The 25,904-nt window shown below is 47.9% G+C and overlaps 1 protein-coding gene across 3 annotated transcripts in view; it reads left to right on the top strand.

Annotated features, from left to right (window-relative positions):
• The window catches only part of ZHX2 (zinc fingers and homeoboxes 2), a 139,827-nt gene that overhangs the window by 101,880 nt on the left and 12,043 nt on the right, over positions 1-25,904 (top strand). The gene's annotated exons all lie outside the window — the stretch shown is intronic.

The raw sequence follows: 25,904 nt of genomic DNA, 5'->3' as shown, positions 1-25,904 counted from the left end.
TCGTGTCCCTTTGAGCCATGGAGGCTGGGAAGGGAGCGTCGAGGACCAGGTTAAGAGGGGTCCTTCCCCCTTGGTGCCTGGAGGAAGTTGCATTGCATCCTGGGTATGCTCTAATCATCCCTTTGGCTTTGTGCTTTCCACTTCAATCCAGTGGTGAGGGGTTTCATTGCTTTTCTTTTTCTTTCTCTTTTCTTTTAAACCTGGAGGTACTCTTTTGAGGTTCGGGGCTGAGATCATAACACGTCTCTTACGGTTTTGCTTTATGTCTGTATGTACAAGCACACCCTTCATTCTTGGCTGTATTTGCTTATAATCTTGCTCTTCAAGTACCATTTCCTTTAAAAGCCCAAACAGGGCTTCCTTCCCATATGACTCTCAGTCAAAGAAAGGGGAGCCTCTACTCTTTCCTAAATCCTAATTCCTTCCTTCTATCTATCCTTCCCCTCATTTAACCATTTCTTAGGGAGCACTCCCTCTGTGCTAGCAGCTGTCCTAGGAACTGGGAATGTGACAATGACAGAGCAAAGCCCTTGCTCTTAACATCACGTTCTGTCCAGTCTGCCTTCCCTGCCCCCACCCCTTCCCGCTTCCCCTCCCACCATGTGTCTCTGACCCCCATCCACCCAGGGCCATTCCACCCCCGACCCAGCGTTCCCCTTATACCTCTTCTCTTACCTTTGCCCATGCAGCTGCCCCGCTCCAGGACGTCCCTCCTCTCCCAGATCCCCATCTACAACTTCACCTGGCTCACCTCCTGTCTCTGGGGAGCCTTGCACACTAGGCAGCGAGCAACACCCTCCTCTGTACTAGCAGCCGCAACCCACAGGATTAATGGCTGTGACTTCTGGTTCTCAGGGCTCCCAGCCCTGGCCTCACGTTTGGGCCTCTGTGCACAGGGCTTTGTTGCCATCCACCATGGTGGGATCTCCAGGCTCTGGACATCTCCAGCCCCCTATTCCTGGAAGTCCTCCGGAAATGCCATGTCCCTTCTTCACTCTTAAGAAGGTACCAGGAGGCCACCTCCTGCCCCTGCCAGATTTGGGCCTCCTATTCTTGTCCCTGTGAGGCCACACAGTGTCTGACAAGAGCACCCAAACCACCACAGCATCCCCCAGGCTCCCAGGAAACTCCTCTGTGACAAGAAGAATCCTGCCCCAACCCCACCATGGGGCCCTAGCTGTGCTACTTCGTACAGAGATTTTTGTTGAGGCAACTCTGTCCATTTCTACTTGTCCCCTCCTCTTGGAATTATCCTTGGGATCTGGGCCAAAGGATGATCTGGTGAAGATCAGGCACCAGAATGCAGTCAGAATCGCATTTCCTTCTGATGACTAAGGCAGTGTTCTTGAGTCACGGTATTTGAGTTCCCTAAATATACATTACTTCCCATACAACCCTTAGGCCTTTGAATTTGAAAAGTTATTTGCAGGCCTCTCCTGCCAGAATTCCAAATGTGCCCTGACATGTCTGAGTCCTAAAACAAACAACATAGCCTGAGAAAGCACACACACCATTCTATTTTCCTTGCCAGGGCAGACATCAGTAATCAATCACAGTATAGTCTCTGCCTAGTGAAGCTGTTAGGATTCTTCTCAACACACCACTCCTAAGGCACACAGACCACACCTCTACTCTGAAGGCTTTGGGGATCCCCTTGTTGGACATAATCCCATTTCTCCATCAAGAGTCTGCTGCTCTTGTCTGGGCTCATCTGGACTGTAATAATAAAAGTAATAGCTAACCTCTGCTGAGCTCTCACCCGACTCAGGCACTGTTCTGAGTGCCTTGTATTGAACCCACTTAATCCTCACAATGAAGTGAGTGCTATTATCATCCCCATTTTACAGATGAGGAAACTGAGGCAGGAATCAGAACAGCTCCCAAGTCAGAAACTCTGTCCTACCCACCTTTGTCATTTTAGTCGTTCAGCCAACACCTTCCTTAGAGACCCATGAGTGCCAGACGCTGCAACAGGTCCAGAGGACAAAGGGAGAACCTAGCACATTGCTTGGGTGTAGCCTTGAAGAAATGACTTATTTTGACCACAGTTTGCATGGAGAGATAGAAGGATGGGAGCTAAATTCAAGAATGGAGGAGTTCAAGAGGAGACTTTGGGTAAGCTCATTCAGTGTTTACAGTGAATGAGAGAGGACAGAATAAAGCTGGAGTCTGACTAATGTCTTTTACTCCCTGACAGCACTCGCTGTTCTCAGAGAAGCTGGCTTCTTCCTCCCAGCACTCACAAGCTCAGCGGACAGTGTCAGGGTCTGTGAAAAGCCAAAGCCCCCTAGGGCGTGGGTGGTGCTACTAGGGGAGGGCCCCCCTTCACATCCCCCTCCTTCAGCCTCACCCACCTCACCATCCCCACAGCTCTCCCAGCCCTGCACAGGGTATCGGAGCCGCCGCAGGTGACTCTGTCTTGCAGTCTTAGCTGTAGGGCCATCAGCACCAGGCCCCACCAGGATTGGCCATCAGCTGGCCCAGATCCCCAGAACCTCTGCTACCCCAGCAAATTCAGCAACACTATTTTGCTTCCCTAGAAACAAGAATCGCAGTGTTGGCTTCCAGCACCCGGGAGCATCCACCTCCTCACTACCAGCACTCTCCAGCCCTTAGCACCCACCTGCCCTGCCTTGTCCTGGCCTCCCACTCTGCTTCCTGTTAACACGCAGGCCGCTTCTCACCCAGTCCTCAGAGGACACCACAGTTCCTTCACCTCTGTGTCTTAGTCTAGATCCAGGGGCAGCCATCCTTTTCTGTAAAAGGCCAGGCAGTAAATATTTTAGGCTATGCAAGCCAGGAGTCTCTGTTGCAACTAAATTCTGCCATTGAAATGTGAATTCAGACATGGCCATGGCTGGCTGTGTCCCGGTAAAACTGGATTTACAAAATCAGGAGGCAGGCCATAGTTTGACAAAACCTGGCCCAAACTTCATCTCCTGTGGAACAGCCCTCCACCTCATTTTGTGACATCATTCTCTCCTATCCTTCAAGGCTCAGCACCAGTGCCTGCCAGCCAGCCAGGAAAGCCCTCTCCCCACCTCCACCACTGCCCTGTATGCTAATGATGTCTTCACCAGTCCTCCTCCTTATCACTTTGAATCTTATCACCTATCCCTCTCCACTTAGATGGTTAGCTTCTTGAAGCGCACATCTTAAATGTCATCAAACGTGTGGTTAGATGTAGCTACATGCTGGTTTCATAGGGCAAAGGATGACCACTTTTTCAAGATTTGCTCAATTGCAGTGTGTCAGTAGGGTAGTGGTTCTTTATTCTTCTGATACAACACATGGGAGATATGACATTTATTCATTCCACAGGTATTGAGTTATCACTACCTACTAGGCACTTTTTTTTTTTAAAGTAAATCGTGGGCTAGCTTCAAGCCATTACTAGTATGAATACGTAATGATACCATGTTTGAAAGCCATTAAGATTAAGAGATGAAAGAAATTCTCAAAGATGAGAGGGTGGGTAGAAATTACAAGTCGCACTGCATCTTCCATTTATAAAGTACGTCTACATGCATTACTGCATTTAATCATAATAATGGCCCTGAAAGGTGAATGGTATCCTGTTTTACAGATGAAAAGATTGGGCTCAAAGGTTTGTGGCCTGCTTTTGAAATCACACAGCTTCTCAGCAGAGCTTGACCATGAGACTGTTTCAACAATGTTTTCTCTCCTAAAACAAAGCATAACCACTTTTCTGATTCTAGAGTTAATAATCCAGGTTAGTATAGAAGTTGTTGAGAATATATAAAGCGGAAAATGAAAATCATGCATAATCCATATACCCGAAGTTAACATCATTTTTTCTGCATGTCTTGACATGTTTGTGTGTGTTCTTGTAAAAAACACTGGTAATATATATTCTTGTAGACAGCTGAATATTTTACTTTTAACAGTTAAGGTATAATTTGCATAGTGAAATTCACCCTTTTTAATGCAGAGTTCTGTGACTTTTGAAACCTATGTAGTTGAATAACCACCAAAATCAAGATATAGAATAATTCTATCACCCAAAAAATTTTCTTACACTCCTCATACTCATTCCCCCCATCCTCAGACCCTGGAAACCACAGGTTTTGTCTCTATAATTTTGCCTTTCCAGATGTCACATAAATGGAATCATACAGTGTGTTAGAGCTTCGTTTATTACTTAACATTATGTGAGTATGTTCCATGTCATTATATATTCTTCAAAAGTATTATTTTTTAATGACTGCCTGGCACTCTCCATCCTACGTGCTCTCCAGCTCACTGCAGCAGCTTCTTGAAGAATAGAAATAAGAGTGCTGGCTCTTCTGCCTTCAGGTCAAGGTGGCCTGGCTCCATGCACACTGGACCTGCCAAACCACAGTATGTGACCCACATTTGCATCCAGCTCTGTGCTTTTACAGCCTTTGCTTAGACATGGCACCTCCTGGACTCTTGGATTCCTCAAGGAAATGGAGGTAAAAATGTTCACCCCACAGGGCTGTTGTGAGGTTACAAATAGATGGTGTGCGTGGAAGTGGGGACCACGGGGCCAGGCACTTGGGCTGGTTTTCCCTCTTGCCCATGCCCTCCTCCCTCCTGCCCAAATGGCTGAACCTACCTTCCTTTAAAAAGGAGAGCTGAGTTGATGTTAATGAAAAGTGTTGAAGACAGGGTGTCACCTAGTTGAAGCTGCCTTCCTACTGTCATCAGAAGGATGAGAAGAAAATTGAAGACGGGGGGCGCTCCAGAAAGGAGCACAACTGTCAGAATCGTGATCACTTGGGAGCAAATACACAAGGGCCTCTGGAGCCTGTCCCTAGGGGCAGGAGGCTTCCTCAGTGTGCTGCACAGGGGTGAGAGCAGGGATGACGCTTGTGACTCTTGGTACCAAAACGGCTCTCTCTCTTCTACCTGCATTTTGCATATTCAAGTTTTAGCAATTTCTTCCCACCCAACCCAGCTTTTTCTTCTCCCCGCCTCCCAGGTCCTGCTTAGGCTTCTCCCAGCAAAGCAGAGTTAGTATCTTACTGTGTTGCTATGGAAAGAATGGCAACATCACTTGTGAGTTCATGAAAAAGCGGAAAAAAAAAAAATAGGACAAACAGGGTTTTTTTTTTAAGTATTATGAAACTGGAAGAAAAACTGTTCCACCACTAAATATATCCACTTAAAAAATCGGCAGATTTTAGGGCTTATACAGTGTCAGTCTCTCAGTCCTGCAGAAAACTCTCTGCAGAGCATTTTCGCAGCCAGTGCGCCTATGGAATTCAGAGATGCTGTTGAGATGTCTAGGTTGGTGGCTGGAACCTTCTCTGTTGGCCAAGTTATTCCAGATTTGAATAATTGGACTTCATTTTGTTGATTTATTTTAAAGGCCTTTCTCCACTTCCCTCTCCTCCCAATTTCCCCATTTGTCAGGTCACCCCAACTTTGACCCCTTAGAGTTCCTTCAGAAAGCCAAGATTTGGAACTTGAGTTTGAACACCAGCTCTGCCTTGAACTAGTCCTGATCCTTGAGCATGTTTCAATGTCTCTGAGCTGCAGTTTCCAGATTAATGAAACACCTACTTCCAAGGGTCTGTTAAGTTTAGCAGTAACACAGGGAGCACCTAAGCCAGCGGGTGGGCCAGAGCTATTGTGCTGTGTGATAGAGATTCTCTTGCCCTCTAATCACTTTTCTACTTGCCTCAGGCTATATAGAGGTGTCAGTTCAGCCTATGTCTATCATCCTGTGGACAGACACAACCAAGCCGATCAGGTGTGGACCCCACGTTACTCACAGGCCTTTCTCAGCATCATTCATTCATTCTTAAAATTACTTTCAGTCTCAATGTCCAGATATAGAGCATCTCCTCCCACTCTTGGTTGGTACCTTGGGTCTGCCTCTGTTCTGGTTAACTATTGCTGCCTAAAACTACACCAAAATCTAGAAGTGTCAAACAGAAATCTATCGTATCTCACAATTCTGTGAATGAGAAGTTCAGACAGAGTGTAACAGTTAGGGCTCATCTTTACTGCATGAGGTCCAGGGTCTTTGGTTGTGGTGACTTGAAATGATGGGGCTGGAACATGGGGGGCTCACCGAGTGCCTCTATCCATTAGGGCAGCATGGCGGCCTCAGGACTATCAGACTCCTTCCATAGTGGCCCACAGTTTCAGGGGAAAGGAAGCGGGAATTGCAAGTCCTCTTAAAGGCCATGGTTTAGAACTGTCACAGTGTCACTTCTACCACATTCCCTTGGTCAAATCAGTCATGCGGCAGCCCCAGTTAAAAAGGGAGGGATAGGGACATGACCTCACTTCTCAGTGGGAGACATGTCAAAGAATTTGTGGCCATCTTTAATCTGCCACAGTATCTGGCACAAAGTCACCACACTCCATAGCCTGCTTGTCCTAGAAGGAAAGTCTGGGAAGCTGGTGGTGGAACCTGAGCGCAGAACTGAAAGGCAGGATCAACATCACTGATCACAGGTGAATGGAGAGTTCAGAGAGTGCGCCTTTCAGGGTAGCCTGGCTTCTTGAAGAATTGGATGCAAACCAGAATTTTGGAATGGCCCCTAACTGGGGATGCTCTGTGGGTAAGCTCTCTGACAGCGTCCTGCTGATTCTTTTGCACACACACAACCAGCCCTCAATTTCTCTTGAGTGTAAACACCAAGTGTTCACACATCAAGTTTGCTTACAGTGAGACATTTCCATTTCAAATCACTGTGTTCTTTTCTGATGAAAGATGGGTCCAGATTTTCAAAGTTGGTGGAAGCAGCCAAGCCAGCCTTCCCTAGCTCATCCTCTGGGTCATGGTTGCCTGGAGAAAGGAACTCTGGTATGGGTGGGGTATTAGTCTCATAGGGCTGCTGTTAACAGACTGCCGCAAAGTTGGGTGTCTTCAAATGACAGAAACGTATTGTCTTCCAGTTCTGGAGGCCAGAATGCTAAATCCAGGTGTTGGTAAGCCCCTACTCCCCCAGAAGAAGCTGGGGAAGGATCTATTCCAGACCTGTCCCCTAGTTTCTGTTAGCATCTGGTGTCACTTGTCTTGTTGATGGCCATCTTTTCCCTGTCTCTTCACATCACCTTCCCTCTGTGTGAGTCGGTCTCTGCTTCTAATTTCCCCTTTTTATAAGGACACCAGTCAAACTGAAGAAGGGCTCACCCTCATGACCTCATTTTAACTTGGCTACCTCTGTAAAGATCCTATTTCCAAATATACTGAGGTACTGGGGGTTAGGAATTCAACATATTGCAGGGGGAGGGGACAAAATTCAACCCATAACAGGTGATGAGCCAAAATGGACTGAGGCTGAAGCCTGACCTTATGCCATCTCACGTCTGGTCTCTCTGTCTCTAGGGGCATAACCCAGCCTCTAAAATGTAAGCCCCAGAGGGCAGTATTCCCAGTGCTCAGAGTAGCACTGACATATTTTAGACCCTCCGTGCGTATCTTACTGAATGAATGAATGCATACATGAACTTGATAGTTAACCAATCAAGGAGCAGCCAGGCGCCCAGACAGACAGAGCAGGAGACCCAACATGCCCCATACCCTGTGGGCCTTGATTCTAAGCAGTCAGGTTCTTGAAGGTCTCTGAGTTATTGCTGTAGTTACTTCTGCAGCAAACAGTACAGGAGTATTAACAAGCCTCTTTCCTCCTCTGAAGGTGGGTCGGCGACGTCCTGCTGTTAAGGAAAGTATAGGGGAGACTATCTAACCACTCTGCTGCCAGCTGTTACGGGAGCTCCTAGAGAGAAAAAGGGGGATCCCATTGGAAAGCTTGCAGAAGCGATCTTGGCTTTAGCTCAGCCTCCCAGCATTTGAGAAGTGGGTCTTTGGAGTAAATTGAACTAAATTGGATGGAATGTGGTACATGGATGGTTGTGACATGGAGTGCCAATTTGTTGTCCCCCCTTGAAATGATTGCCAAATGAGGTCCTTAGTGGGCCGGTCTTCCTGTACATTTCTTTAGGCTCAGGGGAACATGCAGGGTAGAGGATAAATTACTGGTGTGCAGTCGGTGTTCAGTAAATGTCAACTGAGCATCTACACAGCAGGGTCCTGTGCTCAGGGCTATGAAAGGCCCAGTGATGAAAATGACAAGGTCCTTCCCCAGAATGAGCTCCTGACCCACCAGGGAAAAGATACACCTAGATGGGTAACTCTGAGAGACCCCTGTGGAAAGTTCAAGTGTTATTTGAGAGTAGGGGAGGGAGCAAAGGATCTGACAGAGAGAAACTGGACAGGTTCTTCTGGGAGAAGGGATTTGAGTTAGACTTTGAAGACAGGCTCTGTCAGCCTTTGAGAGGGAGAGATTTTGGAGAGCGGATGCTTCCAGGCAGCAAGAGAATGGGGGTGAAGGCGGAGCAGGTTCAGAAACAGCGAGGGCCCATTGGGGTGGGTCAGAAGCCCAGGCAGGGCCAGCAGGGCTTTGAAGACGATACTGAGGCATCTGGACAATATTTGGAAAGTAAAAGGAAGCCAGGGAAGGGTTCAGGAGGGAATGCCCTGCTGTTTTTCAGGCAGATCACAGGGGCAGCTGTTTGGACGATGCCCTAGGAAAGCCTAGTGGCAAAGGGTAGAAGATTGACTGGGAGGCCCTGGTAACAGTGCAGGTGAAACTGAACTGTTCGCTCATTCCCCAGTGCCTAGCTAGAGGTCTGGCCATCAAGTCATCAAAAAATATTTGGCAAGGGTGAGATGCAAAGAGTCTGTGAGGGGCAGAAGTTTCAGAAAGAAGAGCTTGAGTTTAGGTAAGAGTGTGGGATTAGGTCTTGGCAGAACCTGAAAGCTTATCCGATGCATTAGAATGGGATTTGGTCAAGAATGAGGAGCCATGACTGGCCACAACTGGAATAAAGAGGCAGTAAAATCAGAGACTGGGGGAGATTTGCCCAGCAGCAGGCACCAGGCAGATTGAAATGAGAGAGAAGGTAGAAGGAGATACATTCCATTTCGGTAATCCAGACAAATTGTGAGGGTGGCTTAGACGAGTGGGAAACCATCTAGAATGTTACACATGATAGAGCTTGGATTCCAACTGAAGGAGAGAGACAAACTCATAAGCTAAATTAGCACAGCCTGGGCACACACATGAAGGATGTCCCAGGAGGGAGTATCTAAGATGACCATGTTTGCCAACCTGGGGGCAGAGAGCATTGTGCCCTCATAGGGAAGAAATGCAGAAGCCAGACGATCATCTTGGCCTGAGGCAAGTCTCTGCAAAACACAGGATGTCCTAGTATTACTGTTGTTGCTATGACTATTTTTGTTCTCGTGTTGGTTAACATACATTGAATACTTTCTATATACCAACTTATACTATATATGTTTCTTTGAGCCTGTTAACTGATTCTCACAACCATCTTGTGAGAAATAATTTCAGTTATTATCCCCATGATACAGATGAGAAAACTGAGATATCCTTTTAGCTCTGAAATGCTCTCTCCCTTAAACATAGTATAGTTGTAACATTTTTCTAACGCCACTCATGTGACACTGCGCACAATTTTCTTTTATTTCTTCCCCTGTGCACCTGCTTATAATTCATCAACCAATGTTCATCAGTCAGTGCAGCTAAAAAGTAATCCCATTTCTCATTTGTGAGTAGGGCTTTCCTTCTTCATATCCATCAGCATGTATTTCTTTTTGTTTTGACCAAGCCCCCAGACCCAGGATCATAGCATCTTGGCACAATAAGACTGTCAGCTGGAAATTTCTCTGGAAAAGGACCAAGCAATCACAAAGACAGGCCCCTCATGTCTGTAAAAAAAATCCACTAAGTATCATTTTCGTGTCCTGTCCTTATATGACTCGTATAACTTACATATGTACCTTACAGTCTTCCTCATGCTGATCAGTGGAATACAGCAATTGCCAACATAGATCTAACTATATAGGAAGCTGCAGATGCCACACACTTGTTTATAATTGACTAATATTGTATATTCTACCAAAAAGGGAAACCACACAGGCAAAGAAGGAACAGCAGAGAGCTGGTGTAGGGAAGGTCCTGAGGACGGTCACTGAAGAACACTCTTCTCAACCTCACGGATCTCTTGGGAGAATAGAGAAGGTAATAGTTCTTGCTCTGCCTCCTCAGGACAGGATTCCCTGTAGGATGATGTATATAAAAATGTTTTGGAACTGTAACACACAATCAAGAGCTAAGGGCTGCTTATGACCATCAGCATCATTAAGGTTATTATGACTGGTGCAGAGGAGACGGGAAGGCTATTGGCAAAAGAACGTGCAGACTAGTGATTTTCTACCAAAGAGCAGCAGTTTGCAAAATTGCTTAGAAAATGTGAAAGGGGAATTCGGGAAGAGTGGGCAACCCCTAAAGGTTCTTTCCCAAGCTAAAATTATTTTTTAAATCCTAATTTTCTAGAGTCTTTTGAGACAGGACTGATTTGGTAAGAATTTTGCCCCCAGGGTGAATGATCAATTGAGAAATGATCTCAAAAGGGACATTGCCTTCCTGCTTTCCCTCTGTGTCCCAGATGTGTCAGAGGTGGGGACACTGGGAACACTGCCAGGCCTGTGCACTGGTAGAGGAAGTGGGTATGGGTGTCCTTGGTCTACCCACAAAGACATCACATTGACAAGGTTGCCCAGAACCTTCTCCCTTGCAGCCTGAGGCTGGTCTTCAGTGTTATCATGAGAGCCCCCCCTGGTCTAAGGCCTGTTCCATGTCCAAGTCAGGCCTGCCTTGCCAACGGGCTACCAGAGGCCACTTGTCTAGTTCCCTGGCCCACATGTGGACCACAACACCTCTCTAAGCCTCTGTTTCCTCACTTGTAAAATGAGTGGGGCTGGAAAAGACCAGATTCAGGTTTGTAGTCTGTGGCCCATAATTTTCCAGGAATACTGGCTCTTGCCCTGCCTGTCCAAAGCTGTTCAGCCATGCTGGGGCATAGCCATGCAACAGACTCTGTGTTTTGCACAGAGTACAAACATAAATACAGACTGGTAGCCACAGGTATTTATGCAGGAGCTGTGCACTGCGGGCTGCTTGCGAGGAGCCGCAGTTTGTGCTGGGGCCCCATGCTTCTCTCCATTAGCCATGGGCTCAGGAAAGGAGCCTGTGACAGTTCAGTGAGTTACCACAGGACATTCATCCATTATGTGACCTTTAAAAGCAGGGAGGACAGAGGAGAGAGGGGCAGAGGAGGGGTAAGGAGAGAGGAGAAGGTAGGAGGCACCTTGCTCCCATTGTCTCATTGGACACTCACTGCATCCATGGGAACTGAGAAGGAAAATAAGCTCGCCTTAAAGACAGTTTGGCTCTGACAGGCTTAGGTCTTTACCTACCATAGCAGGCGTTGCCCCTGCAGGGGGTGCGCCCAGTTCTTTCTCACTGTGGCCCAGGCATCTTCAGGCAGTAAGGTTAGCATCACCTGGGGAGCATTAAAACGTACCGAGGCCTCGGCCCCACTCCAGAATTCTGGTGCAGTCAGTTTGGGGTGAGGTCTGAGCACCAGGATATTTAAGCTGATATGATTTATGACTTTAAAAAGATCTTTCCGGATGATTAATGAACTGGAGAGGGGCATGAATGGGAAGCTGAGACCAGGCAGGAGGTGACTGCAGGGGCCCCCATGAGAGATGGGGTCATCTTGGATTCAGGGTGGTAACAGGAAAATGAAAGGTAGATGAGCCATGAGCCTGATTTGGAGGGAAAGTGAGCAGGCTGTGCTGGTGTGTATATGTGCGTGCTCTCACACGTCTCTCTAAAGACTACCATTCGAGAATATGGAGCAGAGGTAATCATTCTATTTGTGGGAATTTTCTGGAAATTGGAGGCATCAGATCCTGGCCTTGTCAATCAGAGTCCACCCAAGCTGGGGTTTACACCCCTTTGCCCATTCCCAAGAGACAGTAGCCCAGCTTCTCCAGGGTTGGTGGGACTTGGACCTCCAGCTTCTGCCTGGAAGCAGGGAAAGCTTGCCTAAGAGGTGGTGTGCAGTGACAGGAAGGTCACCAGCTGTAAACTGAGCTCCGCCTGCCCACTGTGTCCATGCCCTACAGCTGCCATAACAAACTACCACAAGCTTCGTGGCTCAAAACAACAAGATTTCCCCTACAGTTCTGGAGGTGTGAAGTCAAAATCAGACTCACAGAGCCCAGGTCAAGGTGGTGGGAGGGCCAGTCTCACCAGGGAGCTCTCGGGAAGGGTCTGTTTCCTTACCTTTTCTGCTTCCAGGGGCTGCCTGACCTGCCTGCCTTGCGGGACCTTCTCCCATCTTCAGAGCACATCCCACCAGGTTGCACCTCCATCATCACATGCCCTCTCCTCTTCTATAGCCAGTGTCCCTCTGCCTCCCTCTTATAAGGGCATTTGTGAATACATCAGGTCCACCAGATAATCTAGGACAATGTCTCCATCTCAAGATCCTTAACTTACTCATATTGCCGAAGTCCTTTTTGCCACATAAAGTCACATTTGCAGGTTCCTGGGGTTAGGATCTGGGTATCTTTAGGGGCTGTCATTCAGCTGACTACACCCTGAGTTCTGTGCAAAGAGATGCAGAAATATGGCCCCGAGATGCAGTTTAAATCTGTGTGATTTTTTTTTTGTCTGCGGGTTAACTGGCTTGGATGAACGGCTTTGTGGAGGACCTTCTATCAGAGGGTGGGAGGAAACCCTCAGCCTTTATCTAAGGCTTTGAGATGAAGGGAGGTTCTTCCAGGTAGAGATGAAAGGGGTTCAAGAGAAAGCCATGGGCTTGGTAATGCAAAGGATGAGCTAAAGGGCTGGAGGCAGGGGTGGGGGATAGGGTGAGGAGAGGAGTCTGACAGACAAGACTCAAAGTGACTGCTGGAAAGCCTGTCTCACCCTGATCCGTGCCTGGGGAACAGAGAAATCTCACTCCTCCCAGCTCCGGGAAGAGGGAGCAAGCACAAGTCCTCAACAGGGAAGGAAATGAAAAGGTTATACCGAGACTTGTCGATAGGATGAATCCCCATGGTCTCACAGCCTCTCTAAATGCTTTGACAGCAGAATTTGATGGATTGTAAATCAGAGCGGGCCCATCTTAAACATTTGATAGTGCCTTATTTATATATGTATGTGATGTGTAAAACCAGAATTGATTCCTTTTTCTTTCTACCTCAGCAAGATTTTTTTTCTTTCAGAAACACATCAGTGTCCTCCCAGCCCTGGTTTTCCATGTTTGGAGGTGTGTGGGTGGGTGTGCCTGTGTGTGGTGGAGGCTGTTAGGATTCTTTCTGCAGAAAAAGAATTCTTTGCCTTGGAGAAGATGATAGCAGCAGGAATCAACTGCAAAAATAATGAAGCTACTTTGCTTCAGATATGTCTTAATCTTGTTGCCTTTTTTTTTTTCTTTACAAGATTACTACTCAGAGAAAGAGAGGGAATAAAGACAATACAATGTGATAGATTTGTCATATCAAAGCCAGGCAGACGCACAGAAAGACAATTGCCTGACTGTCCTGGCTTGGATCTCGAGTCATAACCTACCTCGAGCCCCTCCAGGGGACTAGATTAACCCTGCCTTTGGCATAGTCTTTCTCCAACACTAATTGTGCTTTATGATACATTATCGTGGAGCTGCTCTGGCTTCATCATCAACACTGCTACTAATTATTGAGTATGTGCAGGTACCTGGCATTTGTGGTGGGGTCTTTACGCACCTCACACCATTTATGGCATCCTAACATTCCTATGAGGTGGGCATTAGTTCTAGATTTATAAACAAACTAACTCTAGGAGAGGTGGAGTATCTTGCCAGTGTCATACAACTGGTAAGGTTGGATGGAGCCTTCATTCAAACACAGGTCTGTTCTAAATCCAGAACTAGTGGACTTACCCACTCTGCTTAACTGGCTTCCCAAGGACCAGACCAGTTCAGCTCAAAACATCTTGACCCCCTCATGGCAATGAGGCTGGACAGACATCCAGCAGGACCCATCATCCCAACGCAACTGCCTCTGGGAGAAACTTCTTGCCCCAGCAAGACAGGTCACTGAAGTCTCATAATGATGGTGCAGGCTGAGATGCTGGGTCCTCTCACCACCCTGGCATTCTGCGCCTTCCCAAACCTTGTGGCTGGCCTCACCCACTGGACAGACCCGCGTCGCCTCCAAGAACCTTCCAACTCTGTGGGTCTTCCTAGTTCTTGTTTACTCCCTTGGCTTCTTTCCTTAAAGGCAGAGCATGGCATTTGGGTGCAAAGTCTTTATAAGCCATCAAGACAATGCTATGTTTTGACTACTACAAAAAAAAACCTGTATATTATATAGAGTTTTTTCATCCACTTTGTGAGAATTATTCCTTGGTATCAAAATTTTTTCTAATAGCTGATCTAGACTCACATATGACCCCCCGACTTTTTTGGGGGGGGTTGTGCGATCTGTTTGGAGCTGTCAACTCATCTCATGGTCACCTATTCCTGAATTGTCCTAAGTAGGGAAAAGAACTTTTTTCTGTTATAAAACCATTGAAGAGTTTTGTTTTCATGTTGATAAGTGAAAAGTTGTACTTTACAGTGAAGCTTTTTAAGATCTTTCAAAAAAGTATCTTTGGAGAGAATAGAATCTTTAAATAATAACTGAATAATTTTGAAAATTACTTATCAATTAACATAGAATGTCCCAAGGAGTCAATGAGTCTCCTCTGATTTCAGTGATCCTCATTATCATGTCAAGGTGCTCTTTCTTGATATCAGCTTAGCTGTCCTCTCTTCAAAGAGGTTTCCCTGATTATCTCACTGAATGGGGTCCTTTAGTCACCATTACTTCATTTTTTAAAAATTCTCCAAAGAACACTTACCATATCTGTAAGTTGCTTTCTATTTATTTTCTGTCACCCCCTCCTAGATCTTAGGCCTCTTGAGAGCAGGAATCTTATGTCTTATTTCCTGAGTATCTAAAGTAGTATCTGGCATGTAGCAGGCACTCAAGAATGGATGGATGGATGGATGGACAGATGAATGTACAGACATCTGAGTTGTGTTCTCTTTTCTGAGGTCCATGCTTCTATTTCTAAAAAATAGGCCTTCTGCTCTATTTCTATTTTAAAATACCAGGAATGGGGCATCAAGATGGAATTGGGTGGCAAAGAACACCTCTCACATCCAGCTCCCAATACTCCTGGGGAGGTTTAAAGATGGGGATGACATGGTCAGATTCATGTTTATTTTAGAAATGTGATGTTCAGTCATGGCATCCTTTGTGAGGTACAGAGCAGCAAGAAATCTGCTTCTAAAAATAAACTATTAAAGTTTGCGAATGTCTCGCGTTTCTTGATTAGTAAGGACTCAAGATCAACCCTCTAAGAATGTCACTCCTGCCCACACTTGAGTCTTTCTTAAGGGAGAGGGAATGGTGTGGATAACAGCCATCACGAGAGTGAGAGAATATTGCAGATGGACGTGTCACCTAGCCTGTCTGTCATGGCAGGAAAAGGCTGAGAATTGCTGTGCCAGGAAGAAATGGTGACAGCAAGGAGACTGGCCTGAAACTGTGTCTGTCAGGACGTTTTCAGTTACAGGTGACAGAAAACCCCATCAAACTGGCTTAAGCAAACTGACATGGAAAAGCCCGGGAGTGTGTTGGAGTCGGGCACAGCAGCATCCAGCAGGATGTTATCAGGACTCGCTGTCTGCATCTCTCAACTCAGCATCCAGCTCGGCTCTCAGGCACCTCCCCTGTCACGTGGCAGGATGGCCACTAGCACTTCCGCCCTTACATCCAGTCCTCCAGGACTCCTCCAGAGAAGGAGCACATTCCCCCCAGTGGTTCCAACAAACGCCCCAGATCGGAGCCCACTGGTCCTGCCCACTCCACCCGCGCCATGAGCCCATTTCCTCGTCTCACCCTATTGCTGGAGATCACGATGTTCTGAGTGGCCAGGACCATGTCACAAGCCCACAGCTAGAGGGCCCACCTGGGCTAAGGGTGGGTAGGGGGGTCTTCCTCTAGTAAGAACTGGATTCCACTGCCAGAGGAGGCAGGAAAGGGTGCTGCCCCAGCAACTCTGCCGCAAACAGGTGGAGCCCAGAGGCCGAGCCAAGATGTAGGAGTGCCTGCAGCTGCCGAGGGAGGCCACGAGGAGGACTCAGCCTGGAGCCAAGGAAGGAGGAACTGGGAGTCACTGGAAGCAGAGTCCGAAGGACCCGGTGCATAATAAGCCATGGCATGATGGGGAGCAGGGCAACAGGAGGAATGGAGGCTTCCAGCCTGGGAAGACGGCGGTGCTTTTATTTGGAATAAGGATCATGAGTGAAAGAAAGATCGGATTTGGGAGGCAGGTGATGAGCTCGGTGCTAGTGGTACTCATTTGAGGTGCTCATGGGACTGCCCTTTGTGATCACAGAGGCACAGAGTTTGCACTTGGAAGTGGGCACTAAAGCCATTCAGCCCAACCTCTGCCAACGTTCCCCGTCAGATCCATCTGCCAGGTGGGGGTAACTGAGTAGAGTCTGTTTTCCAATGGAGTGGGAATGGGTGTCCATCTTTTTTATTCATATATTATTTTCCTCGGTTTTCATGAATCATATTGGCCTTTAAAAAAAATCTAGTTCCAGTGCCGAGTGGCCCCCCCAGCCTTTGTGCAGCTGCAGATCTAGTCCATCCCCGCTGTCAGCCCGCCGTCAGGATGGGAGGTCTGGGAAATCTGGGTGGGTAGCTGTCCATCTGCCAGGATGAGTTTAGAGCTTTGCGATAGATGAGATTTCCCCAAGGAGGATGGAGAAGAGAGGGATGAGGAAGAGCCACGGGCGTGGAGATGTACCTGGGAAAGCAGAAAATGGAAGAAGAAACAAAGAAGGGGCTGCCAGGGGGGCGAGAGGGAACACACCCAGGGAAGCCAAGGGGAGGCGGTTGGAGGAAGGCGGTTTGCCCCTCAGAGCTGGGGAGTGTGGAATATATATTTGGCACTTCAAGAGAAAAGCGTCAACAGAGCAGGAGGACAGAATATGCAAAGGTGAGGGATGAACAGGCAGTTAGCAAAGGGGTGAACAGCAGTAATTTCCAACTTCTTTTGGGATATTTGATGGTTACATAATTTTAACAACAGGCACTCTGTCAAGCTCAGAGCTCACCGTGAATGGGGTCCAGAGCCAAGCACTGTGCTCAGATGGCTCACTGGACCCAGCAGCCCTTTGACACGGGTACCATTCTCATCCCCGTATGAGAATGGAGAGGCTGCGGCTTCTGAAGACAGGTGTGGTATGTCCAGGCTCACACCCCAGTGGGTGGCAGGATCAGACCTGGAAGGCAGGTCCCTTCCACTCGGGAGCCTGAGCCCTTAGCCTCTGCCATAGGAAGCAAGAGTTGGTGTGCTGATGTGTAGGTGATGGCGGGGGTGTGCAGCTTTGGGAAATGTGGTGGTGTTCTTCACATTTATTTTGTTATGTTTATTTTTGGGGAGAAATGGTGATCTGAGGAGCTCATAACCCAAAGGGAAGGGGATCAGTGCAGAGAGACAAGAGTGGAGAGAGCATATGAGTGCTGGGCTGGAGTCCCTGCAGGGCAGCTGGCAGGCCAGGGGAGGGGTCAGCCTCTGAATGGGGAGACCCACCACCTCCTCTGACACGGGCAGAAAAGAGATGAGTGTGCAGATGGCGAAGAAGGTGATCTCAGCGAGATAGAAGGTGAAATCTACTAAAACAGACAGGCCAAGTTTGGAGAATTAAAAATATTGGCCCAGTTGCCATAGAAATTTCTATGGGCATGAACAAAGGATGAGTAAAAAGCTCTCAGAACAGCATGACTCAGGTGAGATGAGCTGGTGTAGATGTGCAGCACCTTATCCAGGGGGTTGACAGCTGGGAGGGGCTGTGGGGGAAAGTTTGGGATGGTCCCAGGGTACACGGAGGAGGGGCAGGGGTGGAACGGTCCATCTGAACCTCACTTTGCCAAGTCCCTCATCACTAATACCAGCTGGCGAATTAAAGTCCTCCTTTCAGGGGACCAGAACTGCTGGTACTAAAGGTTCTCATTCAGTCCAGTCCTGCAGGTAGAGACTCACCCCATTTGGCAGGTGCAGGAACTGGGCTGGCAGTGGGGAACAAGCATGCTGCATTTGGTGTTTCCAGGTGGTGTGTGGGTTTGGAGCCTGTGAGGTGGGCATCTGGCTGTGGCCAGAGAAGGACGGACCCCTCTGAAGTTAGTGGCAAGGCCAGAATTCAAACCAGTGAGACCTGCCCCCACCTGTGTGCCCACCACTGACCAGGTGGCACTAATGGAGAGTACTGAGTGGGAGCAGAGCGACGGGAGGGCGAGTCCTCACCGCGTGAAGGGCCAAGAGTGTGAGCTCTGATTCGTTGTTCGTGAGTGAATGAGTAAACTGTGGGCTCCGGCTCACGTGGGCCTGGACGGGTCTGCCTTCTTAGGCATAGCCGGCTTTCTTGGCCCCTGAGTACTAACTACCCTGCCTCAAGTCACCATCCTACCCCACTGCTAGTGGGTCGCCGGCCTCCCCTCAGAGTCCTGGGTCACGGAAGTGCTTGGTTATCTTAATGTGGTGGGCCGCATGGAGCAGGCACACACCTCATTCCACCCACTGGAATCTTTGGCTAGAGGAGACCAAGCAAGCTTTCTTCTACCGAATAAGGAAGCATCTTGGAGTAACAAGTTGAAAAAGACATTACAATTCAATTAAAATCTTACTCCTTTGAACACTCCCAGAGGGGGGAAGCCACTCTGAATTTGTGCAAAATCTAATTTACAGACTCAAGTGTCAGGAAATGGAATTGTTCACAATTAATGAACGTGTATTACAGGGACCAAGCAAGGGGTGTAGAGCCAGGATGATCTGGGCTCCCACCTTGTCAGCAAGCCTTCTAACCTCTCGGAGCCTCGGTTTCCTCATCTGTATAGTGGACATCATAGCCATCTGTCGGTGTTGTGGGGACAGGTCACGCACATAAATGGCATCTTGTTACTACATTATCCTCCCTATGCTCAACTAGCTTAGCAAACACATTCTTTTCTTTCAAAACAAAATTGTCTGAGCAACTAAGCCATAAAAGTTAAGACAAACAAAGGTACCAGGAAATAGCTTCTTAAAGCTCACTTCCCCCAGCCACCAACTCCCCTGCAATAGGTCTTGCTGTTTGTAAAAATGTCTTACCTGTGTTACCCAACAGCCAGCATTCTGTGTTCTGTTCTCCTCTGGCATCATCATTTCATTTAGTTCTTCCTTCATTTCTTCTCCGTCCTCCGAAGGGCCATTCCCCTGGGAGCACGCTATTCCCCTGCAGCCCTGCACAGAATGCAGGGAGGGACATCCCCCATCTGCATGTCAGGGTTGGCTGTGGCAGCCACTTCTGAATTAGGAGAGGCCAAGTCGTGTCTTGCAGAGGCCACCAAACCTGGCCGCACAACAGGAATAGATTCCTGAGCCTACACCTGGGTGTTAGGGTTTAAAAAATCTTCCCCCTGCTCAGGAATGGGTATTTTTACAAAGCACCCCAACTGATACCTGATAGTTTGGAGGCATGTAGGCCCACCCCCAACATTCAAATTTAGATTTAAAGTAGGCTGGGGAGAAAGCAGTAAAACTCAGGAATTAATTCAGGGCCACCAGGGACATTTCAAAAGCACTTCCCATTTAACAGATGAGGAAATGGGAGGCAAGGACGGAGGTGCGGAGGGATCTGAGTAGCGGGGAGCTTAGAGCAAAGCCCAGGACCCCCGCATCTAGTCCTTTCTCCACGCCACCCCCACCGGCCAGAGTGCCTTCTGCTGGGGCCAGGAGCAGCGGGTTGAACAATCTCTCTCTCTCTCTCTCTCTCCCCCCCCCCCTCCCTCTCTCTCTCTCTCTCTCTCCCCTCTCTCCCTCTCTCTCTCCCCTCTCTCTCTCTCTCTCTCACACACACACACACACACACGATCTACCTTTAATGAACTGAAGCAAAAATCTGTTAGCAGTTTCATCAGAAGCCCCAGCAAAGCTGAAAGCATCCTTTTTGGCTTTGATGTCTGGATGACACGTTTCCTTTGAAAGCTCAGAGGCAGCCCTGTTGTTCCCTCTGACAGCCCCAGGGAAGAGCTCTGAAACGAGAAGAGAAGCTCCCGCAGCCGAAGGGGCGATTCCTTGAGAGCCGCCCCTCCTTCCCCGGGGCGGCCTGACACCCAGCCTGGAGCTCCAGAGGCCCAGGCTCCTCGACTTGCTTGCAACTCTGATGCCCTCAGGCTGGAGTCCACAGGGCACAGGGTGCCTCTGCAGTCTGCCTCCTCACCTCCCCCAGATGCCTCCCTAGGGAGGTCAAGAGCCCCCTCATTTGTCTGCAAGGCTCCATGTCAGCCACCTTGAGAAGTTTTCAGGGCTGGTCTGACTGTCTGACTCCTTTTTCCTTCCCTCGAGGGTCACGGGCCACTTGTAGGAAAGTTCAGGACGCTCCCACATTGTCTCTAGAAACGGTAAGAGAGAAGGGAGACCAAGGGGATGGCGGTGGGAAAGTGCTTACCGGGAGGCTCACAGGGCCTCGCTGTTCCATGTGTGGTCCACCTTTGCAGCATTGTCCTCACCTGGGAGCTTGTTAGAAATGCAGAATCTGGGGCCCACCCTGGACTGATGGAGTCAAAATCTGTATTTTAACAAGATCCTCAGGCTTATTTGTCTGCCCATAAAACTTGTATCCCAGCTGTCCTGCCGCTGGCTGTGTGACCTTGGCCAACCTCCTTAACCTCTCTGAGTTTTAGTGCCTACATGGGGATTTTGAGAAGTGAAACATTTAGCACTTACCATATACTAAGCCTTCAGTGAATGTAAGCTGTCATTTTTCCTGGGGAAATGAGGAAGGGAAAATGGGTTTTGCCACGTTTAACCCTGAATCATCCAGCCATTCCTTGGTAGGAAGGAAGTCCAAGCTGAATGGGAGAAAGTTCCAGTAGAAAAGTGAAGAGCCCTCAACATCTGCTCAAAGAACAAACTTAAGAAAAGGTTGTTTCTAGCAACCCGTTTTATTGGGGGCTAGTTTAGATCATTGCCCATGCTCTTGGTTTGGGAGTTCTTACCTTCATTGATGTGCCTTTTTTTCCTGCCACCTTATCCACCAGACCCAGCTGTGAGGTCCTCCTGCTTCCCTGACCCTGAATAAAGGGCTCTGACACTGCTGCCAGCGGAATGAACTTGGCTGCACAGTCTAGCCCCAGCCTGACGCGTGCGCCCCCCTGCCCTGCCCCATAACCGCAGTCCCTGTCCTTGCTCTCTACCTGGCAGGATCCTTACTCCACCTCTGGAGTCCTGCTTAACTGGCAGAGGCTGTGGGGTGTCCCAAGAGCGCGAGTCCAGCTTGGAGGGACTTTGTTCAAATCCCAGCTCTGCCATGAACCAGACGTCTGACAGGGGGCAAGGCCACCTTGCTCAGCCTCCCTGGCCTGCGTTCTGTCTGTAAACTTAGGCTGACAACCGCTCTGCAGAGCTGCTGTGAGGATTCATCAACAAAGTAAAGAGAATTTCCATTAACCACAGTCATCTTCCTTCTAAGCCACCTCCCCTGAGAAGCCCTTAGCCATCCCTCTCACACCCTGTCCTACAAAATGAAGTACAGCCTCCTCTGTGTTTCATAAATTCTTTCTCTTCCTTGTCTATGTCATGTCCAAATGCTCCTCTGACACTCTCATGGAGGGAGCCCTGACCCCCCTGCTTGAAGTCACGGGCCTCCCTACGCTGCACCCCATCCTCTTCTCTGCCTGACTTTTCCCCTGGTGGTCATCGACCGACCATCGTGCTTGTGCTTGTTTGTTCTCATGAGTGTGAGGTCTGCAAGAGCAGAAATTCCTGTCTGTTCACTCCTGTATCCCTGGCATGTAGGACTGTGTCAGGCATTCACAGGCACTCGGTCAGTATTTGTTGACTGTCTGAATAAACCATTTTTGTGCCAAATAAATCATTTCGTGTGTTCAGATGGCACGTCCTGCCTGGCTGGTATGGGCTGACTTGTGCCTCCCCCAGATTCATATGTTGAAGTCCTATTCCTCAGAATGAGAGAGTATTTGGAGATAGGAGTTTTAAAGAGGCTTTGGAAGAAATCAACTCACAGATACCTGTGGTCTCAGACCTCTAGCCTTCAGGACTGTGAGAAATCAGTTTCTGCGGTTTAGGGCACCCAGTCTGTGATACTTCGTTATGGCAGCCCGACATGACTGATGCATCGCTGTGGACTCCGTAAGGACCAGAACATGGTCTCTTCATCTTTATAAGCCCTGTACCCACAGGGTCTAATTGAATCGCTCCAGACAGAGGGGTCTAATCGAATTGTGTTCTACTTGCAACAGGAAGAGCGATAGTGGAAAAAGCACCGAGTGGTGAAGAGGAGAAGCCCTGCACAGACACCCAGAAATCAGTTGTTTGTAATCATCTATATGTATAGACTGGCTGTTTTCTTTATATACTATTTATTCCAAGCCTTTTTCATTTCTCATTCATTGTTAGGGTTTCTCTGTGGTGCGTGATAAATGCCATCGGGGGTAAAAGGAAAACACACCCAAAGGAGGCAAGAGTCTGAGCAAGTGCTTCGGCTCCCTCTCCATGTCACATGTGTTTGTCATGCTCGGTCTTAGTTGTCCTGGGAGAGCTGGGGCTCCTAGAAAGAAATTAACACTATAGAGAAGCATCACAAATAAAGGAAGCTTCCTACCTCTCCTCTCCTTCCAGGCACCAGGATCTTCATCAAAAATGTGCTTCGTTTGAACCTGCCCAGGCCACGCCAGAGCTGCTGAGGCTGCCTGCTGCGGGGCCCTCAGCGTGGTGGCCGGGGCCGGCGGGACAGCTCCTGGCTGCCTGTAAGCAAAGTGTGTTCACACTGTGATGGCACAGAATGTGCCTGCGCCCCGTTCAGACTCCCAGGGAAGCCAGCCCAGGGTGAGACCCGCTACACGGAGCTGGTCTGTTGGGATACTCAATATCCAGTGTGGAAGGGACTGTGTTGGAGTTTGAACATGCATTCTATTCATTCGTCTGTTGATTCATTTTTTTTGATTTCTGCTGATTTGGGCCAGGGTACAGCTGCACCTGAAGACTTGGCCAGAAACACCGCAGCCTTCATGCTGCCGAGGACCAGGCCTCCTAACGCTGGTCCTGACCTCACCGGTGGCTCACAGACTTTCAAAAGACAGCATTATTCTTCCAAGGGCAGTGTCCCTTCGGCTCCATCAGTGAGACCCTGAGAGATGAACTCTTCAAAGGGACAATGTTCTGACGGAGCTACAAGAACCACTGCCCTTGGAAGGCTCTCCTGGCACAGCAAGGCGGGTGGGGGATGCTCCGTAAAGCAGGAACATGGCTACTGATTTTTAAATTTTTTTAAATTAATTCAGACTTAAGGAGCCACATGTGCCTAGCAGCTGCCATACTGAAAACACAATTTTAGAGGGAGAAACAAACAACAAGCAAGTAGGCACATACTCTTTCCTCTTTTAACCACAAAATACATAAATACATTTTAAGTATTGCAAAGTGCTATGAAGAAAGTAAAGCAGGGTAGGGAAAGGGTGGCTGGGGAAGGCATTCTTCTAGAGGGGGTGGTGATCGGGAAAGGCCTCTCTCTGTGGAGGATGACCTTTAGATGGAGACCTGAGGCCCTGCGATGGGAGTGACACCCCTGTTCTAGCAGCCGGGGCTTGGTGAGCAAGGAGCAGGGGGAAGCATGGGCCAGAGCACGCCAGGGTTTGCAGGCAGTTATGAGGGCCTGGAGTTCATGCTGACGGGAAGCCGAGAGAGGGCTTCGTGCAGGAAGGCGATTCCTAACTTAGAGCATCCCTCTGCTGGAGGCATGGAAGGACATGAGGAAGAAGGAGGCCGTGGGAGGCTGCGGGCTCCCAGGCGGGAGGTGGTGGTGGCCTAGAGAAGGCAGGGAGACGTGGACATGGTGCCACGCCTGAAACTAGATCATTTTGCAGACAGTCAACAGGGTGGCGGACGGATCAGTTGCATGGGGGGAGACCAAGAGGTTTTTGGCCCAAGTGAGCCCAGGTAGAGCCATGAATGGAGATGAAGAACTCTGGAGGAGACAACATACACTGGGAGGGGAAAATCAAAAGCCTGATCAGCAGGGACATGGAGGCTGAAGATGTTGATTTGGGTGTGGTCAGCAAAAAGACGTTGGTTAATAGTCTAGCTATTCAGTTGTCCCCCTCTGCTCTGCTGCCCCCGTGCCCCTCCTCACCAGTGCCCCAAGGGACCCGCACCCACTCTGATGAAGTGGCCCAGCATGAAAATGCCAGGGCTCCTCCTGACAGTGGCCAGGTCTGGGTCATCCGTGTGGGGAGGATGCCCCTCCCCGAAGTGCTGCTCAAGTTCGTCACCTGAGCCCCTAAGCAAACAGAGCCCCACAGAAATAGTCTTCGCGTCTGCCCTCATGTGTTCTCTTCACCCTCTTCTGCGGGTCTCAAACCTAAGCCAGTGGGAGGGGCAGGGAGTAAGATGCCATCCCCTGCATTCCCCTTCTCCCTGGCTGTCAGCTATCTTTGTTTCAAAATACTTCTCCCTCCTCCTTTAGCCACAAAAGGAAAACCCTTCCCCCACCCACATCAGCCCATACGTTCAGACACTCAGCACACCTTAGCACATCAGTTTCCTAGTTTGGGGTCTGTTAACATCCTCCCCCCTAATAAGAAAATTGTTCCTGTACTCCCAAATTAATGTTTGCTCATCGCAATTCCAATCAAAATTCTAGCAGGATTTTACTTTACAGATGATTCTGACTTAGGAGAATTGATTTATGTGAACAGGTGATCAAAATAACCCAGAAGAATTTTGCAAAACAAGAGTGAAAAGGAGGAACTCACTCTACCAGTTATTAGAACATGCTGTAATCTACCAAAGTAAAAAATTGTTTTAAGGGAGACATAAGTGCAAGTCTCAAGAGCTAGATTAGAGGCATGGAATAGGTAACTCAAAAACACCCCACTATATATAAAAATGTGATGCATGACAAAGGTGATTTCACAAATGAGAAGAGAAGAGATGACATAATACTTGCTACTAAGGTAATTGGTAACTTTCAAGAAAAATAGTTGGGTCTTACAGCTTAACCCAAGATCAGTTCATTTCCAGTTGAGTTAAATATAAGAAAATAAAGCTAAAACACTCTAAGAAAACATACAGTAATAATAGTTCACCTAGTAAGGCAGGGAATCACTTTTTTTAATGTGTGAGTGATTTTTATTTTTTTATTGGCATATAATTGATATACAATATCCTATTGGTTTCAGGTATACATCATAGTGATTCAATATCTTACATATTATGAAATGATCCCCACAATAAGTCTAGTTACCATCTGTCACCATACAAGTTATTACAAAATTATTGACTATATTCCCTAAACATTACATCCCCATGACTTATTTATTTTATAAAGAAGTTAGTACCCCTTAATCCCCTTTCACCAGCCCCTCCAGCTCTTCTCCTCCCTGGTAATCAACAGTTTGTTTCCTGTATCTGGGAATCACTTTCTATATAGAAAATCACAATGAAAAGAGCCACAGAGAAAAAGATTGATAAATTTTCTACCTAAAAATTAAAATTTTTACATGTAAAACTTGAAAAGCACTATATGCACAACTAAAAGGTGAATGACAGACTGGAAATTTTTACAACAAATAGAATAAAAACACTGATAGTCATAATGTAGAGGCAACTCTTACAAATTAATAAAATCACTGAGCATCACAGTATAGAAAAGGTATAAACAGACCATTCACAAAGAAAGAGTGCAAACAGCAAGTAAATCTATTAAAACAGTTTTACCCTAATTGGCCAGGCTACTTCTTGTAGATGGAGCGGTAAGTTGAGGATTTCCCTGCCAGGGGACGGAGCTGCAAAAATTGGCCATATGAGTCAAGAGAACTTAAAATGCTGAGACTCTTTGACCTAAGCATTCATGCGAAGGTGGTTATCAGAAATAAGGACTCAGGATGTTGACTGCAACTTGTTGAGAAAAGCCAAAACTTG

Source organism: Manis pentadactyla, chromosome 3 (assembly GCF_030020395.1).
Source record: "Manis pentadactyla isolate mManPen7 chromosome 3, mManPen7.hap1, whole genome shotgun sequence".
Taxonomy (NCBI): Eukaryota; Metazoa; Chordata; class Mammalia; order Pholidota; family Manidae; genus Manis; species Manis pentadactyla.
This window is presented reverse-complemented; position numbering and strand designations above follow the sequence as displayed.